The sequence below is a fragment of the Magnolia sinica genome, chromosome 3 (assembly GCF_029962835.1).
Source record: "Magnolia sinica isolate HGM2019 chromosome 3, MsV1, whole genome shotgun sequence".
Lineage (NCBI taxonomy): Eukaryota > Viridiplantae > Streptophyta > Magnoliopsida > Magnoliales > Magnoliaceae > Magnolia > Magnolia sinica.
In genome coordinates this window covers 47,227,333-47,235,704 of record NC_080575.1, presented here as the reverse complement: position 1 = coordinate 47,235,704, position 8,372 = coordinate 47,227,333, and positions in this window count along the sequence as shown.

The window sequence follows — 8,372 nt, the reverse complement described above, 5'->3', positions numbered from 1 at the left end:
CAATTTTGTTGATACGAGTTATTAAGAATCATAGGTTGATGTTCCATTCCCTGCTTCTAATTGCTTTTCTTTTGTTTTCTCTGTAGTTCCCCAACAACAGTAAAAATGCATTACTTACGAGAAGTTCCATTATTGGTTACATGAGCGTTTGATATAAATTAGACAAATCCATTTGTAGGTTTAGCACCATTTAGTTGATGTTACATGTTACTTTTCACATGGAGAAGAGGTCTTTGAGAGAAAAGGGAGGAAAGGGTTGTGCCAAGAATGACTTGTCTCTCACACCCTACTGATATATTATTAACCCTAATGACAATAAAAGAATGGTGTCCAGAGGTAGCACCAAAGTAAAATCCACACGCCCTCATAAATAAGACTTCACATACATATATAAAGTCCCAAATATCCAGACTACACTTCCCCTCAGGTTGGAGTAAATATGTTACACACAATGATCATTGTATTGGTATTGTTACAACTATTGCTGGTTGAGGATACGGAAACATGTATCGATATCTTTGATACTATTGCTAACACTCAAAAATGTATCGCTAACTCAAGGAAACATTGGGGGAATATAGGGATACGGTGGGATTTTTCTGTGAAACTTTAGGAGACGCTAAAATACACATATTTGCATATTTATGAATAAAAAACTTACAAAAAAAAAGATGCTTAGGCTCTCCACTCTCTCTTCTCCTCCTTCCATTCTTTCTTTATTCTAGATCAATAACATGGTATCAGAGCGATGTTGACTCTTTTCTTTATCTTATTTTCTTATTTATTTATTTTTCATTCTCTCTAGTGGGAAACCTTAACGTATTTGGGGCTGATGTAACCTAATCACTTCCGATTGTTGTACCCGCAAGTGATGAGTAATGAAATTGTGTTTAACGAAGGTGTGTAAGGCCCGCTTTTGCATTATACCCACATGATGGGACAAGCACCATCGGTCATCCAGTATGCAATCTATGTTCAACTTGAAGGACGAAATCAGATTTAAAGGCTGAAAATTTAGAAGTTCATGAAGTCCCTCCTTTATTGTGTTGATTGAGATAAGTTGAAGGTCAAAATCAGGTATTAACTTAGTACGTTAGTTTGTCGAAGGATTTGTTTTTTTTAAAAATAAATAAATAAATTGTTGTAATTATTCAGATGGATTCCAAAAATGATCCTAAGAGCAGTATTTTATCCTCATTGGATTTGGTGCCTCTCCAAATAACATCAATAAAATTGAATGGCATGAACTATTTACAATGGGTCACATTTGTATAAGTTATTCTTACTGGAAAGAGAAAAGTTAAATATTTGACATCTCCCAATCTTAATAACACTGCGACAGGCTATGATGATTGGGTGGCAGATGATGCCCAAATTAGGAAATTGTTGTGGAATAGCAATGTAATCTTTCAAAACTGCCAAAGACGTCTAGGACACCTTGAAGGAGATGTATTCAAGTGAGAAAAACTTACTTCGTATTTATGAACTTGTGCAGAATATATTTGCATTCCAGCAGGGAGATGAAAGTGTGGGAGAATATTATTCTGCCTTATGCGGCATGTAGGAAGAGTCGAATGTGTATCAACCGTTGTCAACAGATTTTGAGGTTGTGGTTAGGAAATGGGAGGAATTCCGTGTTGCTAAATTTTTCTCTGGCCTTCGACTTGAGTTCGAGCTTGTGAGGTCCCAGATTCTTAGAGGTAGTGAAATTCCCTCGATGATAGAAGTGTTCGCCAAAGTTCAGAGGACGACTGGCATGTTTACTCAGAGTTTCGCTTCATCAAATCGTTTAACTTTTATCTCTGCAATGAGCAGAGGTGATGGGGGAATTCGAAGTGGTCGTGGTCGAGGTAGTAGATTTGGAGGTGGTTGTGGCCATGGCCATAGTGGCAGTAGTGGTCGTGGTCGCAGTCATCGTCATTGCACCCATTGTGGCCTCAACAATAATAATACCGATTCATGTTGGGATCTACACAGGAAGCCTTCCTAGGCTAATTAAGTCAACTCTCTAGAGGATAGTCAGAAGGTTGTGATCTACATAGGAAGCCTTCCTAGGCTAATCAAGTCAATTTTCTGGAGGATGGTTCAGAAGGTTATGTGTCCAATCATGCCACTCTTACTGAGTCAAGTACTTCAGGTGACACAGTCACTATGTCTAATGAAGATTACGCCAAGCTTCTAAAAATTCATTCCATTCATGCATCTTCCTCCACTGCTACCCTTGCTCAATCAGGTACATCTTGTCTTATATTTTCTAAGTATACTCCATGGATTATTGATTCTGGTGCTTTCGATCATATGATCAGTAAGCGTAATTTGTTGTCCAAGTTAGTCCAGTCTTCATCCATTTCATTTGTCACCCTGGCCGATGGCACTTCAACTATTGTATTTGGTGAAGGCATTGTATGTCCTCCATCAGATGTTTCCTTATCATCAATTTTGTATATTCCAAAGTTCCCATTGAACCTATTATCTGTAAGTAAACTAACCAAATCTCTTAATTGCTTTTCAAAAAAAAAAAAATCATCTTATTGTGAGTTTTAAGATCTAAAGAGGGGGAGGATGATTGGTGAAGGGCATGAATCTAATGGACTCTACTATCTCAAGAGTGAAATGACTGAAAGTAGAGCTGCATTGCAAGCTAACATATCTCTGCATCAATGGTATTCCAGGCTTGGGCACCCATCCTTAGCTAGTTTGAAGAGTCTTGTCTCGACTTTGTCTTATGTATTTAAGTTAGATGTGAAGCTCGTGAGTTAGCAAGCATCAGAGAGTGTCTTTTATTTCCTGTGAAGATAAAGTTAGTGGCAAACCATTTTATTTGATGCATTCAGATGTTTGGGGACCTGTTCATATTTTTAGTTTATCTGACTTTAAATATTTTGTCATTTTTGTGGATGATTGTTCTAGAATAACATGGTTATATTTGATGAAAGATCATTATGAGGTGTTTATATGTTTTAAAGAATTTCACGCTTAAATGCAAACTCAATTTGATGCTGAAGTGTGTATTTTAATATCAGATAATGCCTAGGAATACAAGTCAAAATCTTTTTCACTCTCTCTTATCCCATGGCATCATTCATTAAATGTCCTATGCGCATATACCGCAACAAAATGGAGTTGCTGAGCATAAAAACTGTCATTTGCTTGAAGTAGCTAGGGCATTGTTATTAGACATGAAGGTTCCAAAGAGTTTTTAGGGTGATGTCGTTTTAGCTGTATGTTATCTTATAAATCAGATGCCCTCGTCAGTATTAGGAGGTTAAACTCCTTTGTCTGTTTTGTATATTGCTTTTCTCTCTCTTAAAATTTTTGGATGCATCTGTTTTGTACATCAATTTGATCATGTATCCGATAAGTTTGAATCCAAAACTGTAAAGTATGTACTTCAGGGGTACTCAAATTCTCAATGTTGCTACAAATGCTATAATCCTATCACCCATAGACGATGTGTGTCTATGAATGTCACCTTTTTTTGAAACTACATATTTCTCATATGATGGAAAGACATTGTAATATTCCAAAAACTCTACCACCCTTCCTGTGGTGATGGACATAAATTTACTTAGAAAGCAAGCCATAGAGTCACATCTAAATCCTCTAGCGTTGCAAGTCTACTCTAGTCCAAGAGAAATATTGAAGCACCTAGTAAGTGCCATCCACCAATTCTATCAATCTGTCTGAAGATCTTCCTCTTCAGTCTCCACCCGACTTGTTGAATGAAGCTGATCAACCTATTATTGTTCGAAGGGATATATGATCTTGTACTCTACATCCTATTTTCAATTTTGTTTCCTTGAATGGTCTATCACCTTCATTTCGGCAGTTTGCTTTGTCCTTGTCGTTTGTGAAGTCCCTCGATTGTTTCAAGAGGCTCTACATTCTGATGGGTGGAAAAGAGTTATGGAAAAGAAATGGTTGTGCTTCATCAAAATCAAACTTGGGCTTTGGTTAAGTTATATACAGGAGGATGCAAATGGGTATATACCATGAAGTACAAGTCAGATGGCACTTTGGATTGTTTAAACGCCCGTTTGATGGCGAAATGGTATACTCAAACTTTTAGAGTTGATTGCTTTGAAACATTATTCTCAAGCCAAGCTTCATTCAATTCATTTGGTGATCTCTATTGCTACAAATTTGGATTGGCCCCTATATCAACTGGATGTAAGGAACGTGTTTCTTCATGGTGATTTACTTGAAGAAGTGTACATGGAGTAACTACCTGGGTTTGTTGCTTAGGGAGAGTCTAATAAAGTCTATCAGTTAAGAAAATTGATTTATGGATTAAATCAGTCTCCATGTGTGTGGTTTGACAAATTTAGTAAAGTGATAATGTAGTTTGGGATGAAACGTAATCATGCTGGTCACTCAGTCTTTGTTAGGCAGAGTTAGACTGGCACTATGTTTCTTGTTGTTTACATGGACGACATCATTGTTACTGAAAATAGTGATAAAGGCACATATGAGTTGAAGAAGTTCTTAAAGGCTACAACAACACTTTTGTGCAAAGGATTTAGGCTATATTTGATACTTTCTAAGTATTGAGGTAGCTCGATCAAAGTTGTGAATTAATTTATTGCGAAGGAAATATGTTATGGACTTGTTTGAAGAGACATGTTTACTGGGGGCTAAGCCAATTACAAGTCCCATAAACGCAAACTCTAAGTTAAGCACAAATGAAGGAGAATTATTTGATGATCCTAGTAGATATCGCTAGTTGATTGGTAAATTGATCGATTTAACTATTACACAACTGGATATTACTTATCCAATCAATGTAGTTAGACGGTCTATGTAAGCCCCTCGTGTATCTCATATAGAAGTTGTGGTCCGTATATTTAAATATTTGAAGGGTGCCTCAGGCCATGAAATTCTCTATAAGCAAAATGAACATATTAGATTGGAAGGATTCTCTGATGCAAAGTGGGTTGGTCCTCCTTCAAATAGACAATCCACCACATATTATTGTACCTTTGTAGGAGGTAATCTTGTTACCTAGAGAAGCAAGAAGTAACAAGTCGTTGACCATCCTAGTGCAGAAGTAGAATATAGAGCCATGACTGATACCACGTGTGAACTTGTGTGGCTGAAGACATCGATGTGTGAGTTAGGTTTTGTAGTAGATACTCCCATAAATATATATTGTGATAATCAAGGTGCATCACATATCGCTAATAATGTTGTTTATCATGAGAGGACCAAATATATTGAAGTGGACTACCACTTCATCAGAGAGGATGTCGCAAACAAGGAAATATCCACACCGTTCATCAAATTTGAAGACCAAGTTGTTGACATGTTCATAAAGGCTTTAAGTTGAGCTCATTTAAACAAGTTTTTTTGACAAGCAGTGCATTTATGATATATATGCTACAACTTGAGGGGGAGTGTTTAAATGGTCACACATGTGACATGATCACACTTGTGATCATCTTGTTTGAGTTCAATCTTTATGCATTTGGGTTAAGTGTATATGAGTCTTGGAGTCTTTAGTAGTGTATGTTTTTGTATTTCTTTCTATAAGAGTATTCTTGTAATTTCAACTCCTAAATGAAAGCCCTAGTAGTAAAACAAAAGAGGGGGGTGGGGGTGTGGTGTCATGCTCCAAACTCGGTGAACGGGCTCACAAAATTTTCGAGCTTCGAATCTAGTGGTGACAGTCTCCGTAACACTCCATTCTCGACTCCTAGCTCTCATTGGTTAGGTTCTGATCCTAGGATCCCACGAGGAGGATTTTTAAGGTATATATATATTTATGTACATGAGCATAACTACAAGTGTACCAAAATAACAATTAAAATTTTTTTTATCACGTTTCCATTATAATATATGTTCGAGTACAGTATTGAAAGGAAAATACATGATATAACAGAAGTCCAAAAAGATCAGGCACATGCTCTTGCCTTAGTGCTGCTGCGGTCTAGCATAACCTGCATATAAACAACGTGCATAAGCTTACTACGAAGGTAAAAAAGTGTGTGTGTGTGTGTGTGTGCGCGTGTGCGTGCGCGCAATGCATGTGACAAGCATACAGATAATAGAATAAGCGAAAATGGAGGGCTAAACTGGCAAGTCCATAAATGTTATCGGTCAATGCAAGAGCCTACATGACCAAATGTTATATGTTAAGGATGCGATGCAACGTGTCAATCCTCCACTAGTTCACAAATGGATCATCACCGGAGTCTAATACACTTCCGACACTAGTTGCCGCCCATCGCGCGCAAGACCAAGCGAGTGCAAAAGACCTCATTATTCGCCTTGTTAGTGGTACACAGAAACTAACTCAGCTCGTTAATAGCGAACTCATTCCACACGCTGGTCAGACTCAAGATAGCATATAGCCCTTTGCACTCGAGCGGGTAAGGTCAAACTCCCTTCCAACCGACCTCGACACAGTGGGAGGTGCGACCTACGGGTATCCAACAATCGTACGCTCATGAATCCACTCGGTCCAGACGTTGGAGCATCCTATTGGTACCAAAGGTTTAGGGAGTTTCATCTAGGAACGCATATGACACCCTGTAACCTCAATAGTTTTCGGTGTCTATAAAATCATCTACTAGCCACAACAAGGCTGTGGGACTATATCCCTGGTGTCACTAGAAAGTAAATGTAATGTGTTACACATAATGCATAATGCATGAATCACACTATCCAAGTCATGCATCAATCCTATATGTACCGCGCGATCACGTAGGGTGACCCTATCTCACACGGGTCCCCTAAGTAACTCAAGCCAAAAAGATGTATGATATGATCAATCGTCATTCATAACTGGCATAATGAATGGGAATGGTATTCATTACACTAAACATATTATCAATGTCCACTTATCAAACTAAGTACTCTAGTATGTTATCAAACATATCATATGATAATTGGCCTTAAATGGCCTATTATATAGAGAGTGGGACCCATTCACTAGGCCCCTCTAACAATGTAATGGTCTACATGACATGACTCACTTAAGACTAGAATCAGCCACACACTTGAGCCTTTGCCTATAACATGAGCTACTAAAATGGATGATTGGTGAGGATATAATATATGCATCAAAGTGGAACCTACTTGGGATGGCTTAAACAAACACATACAGCATTGTGGGGCACACGGTAGGTCCAACGGATAAGTTGGGTGGCAACAAACCTTATAACGGGCTTGTGGAAGTTTTCAATGGTAAGCACTCAATTCTCCCTATTTCCTTTGGTTCAGCCTGCTCGAGCGTTTAATAGGCAGCATATATGGGGCTCATGACCTAAAATGACATGGAAGAACAGATGGACGGTATGGATAAAATAGATGCGCCATGGCGGGCCCTGCTGCCAGATGGGCAGCGTGGAAGAAATACAAACACTACAGTGGGCCCTGGGAAGGTTTCAACGGTGGATACCATTGTCCCACTATTTTCTACAGTGTGGTCCACCTAAGACCTGGACCGGCCTCATATTTGGGCGCCAGCCCTGAAATTTTCTAGTCAAATGGATGGACGGTGTGGATCAAACACACACGCCAGAGTAGGTACCATGAGGTGGCCCCTGCTGGACAACTTGCGCATGCACACTGTCTGCGTGGGTACCCACGCGTGGCCCCAATATGCCCTGGATCAAGCTGATATTTGTGTTTCCTCTTCCATCCAAACTTGTGTCACAGGTTGGGTGGCAAGTACACATCATGGTGAGCCTCATTGCTCCATGTAATGTGGTCCATCCAGGATCCGGGCCTGGGTCAGATTCGGGCCAATGGGCTAAAATGATATGGCAAAAAGGATAGACGGTGTGGATTATACATGTATATCATGGTGGGTCCCACGAGTGGGGTCCACCAAGGCTGGGTTTTCAAGCAGCACCCCTGGAAAGGGGCTAATGGTGGACGCCCTACCTCCGCTGTTTCCAGTGGTGCGGTCCACCTGAGATCTGGATCTCCCTCATTTTTGGGGTCCTGCCCTAAAATGACCAGGCGAAATGGATGGACGGCGAGGGTAAAACACATGCATCAAGGTGGGCCCCACGAGTTGGGCCACCTCCAGCTGCCAAAGGAGGCAACGCCACTGACGCTGAAGGGGGCTACTGTCCCTACTGTCTCTAGTGGTGTGGTCCATCTAAGTTTAGGATCTGGCTGAAACTTGAGGCCCGGCCCTAAAACGATCTGGTGAAACATATGGATGGCATGGATTGAAATATATGACATGGTGGGCTCCACGAGTGGGCCACCTGCTGGCTGCAGAAAGGAGCAGTGCCCTGGCCCCGCTGTTTCCTATGGTGCGAGTTCCTTAAGATTTGGATCTTCTTCATTTTCGAGCCCCAACCTATAAATGATATGGAAAAACTGATGGACGGTGTGGATTAAACCCATACATCATGGTG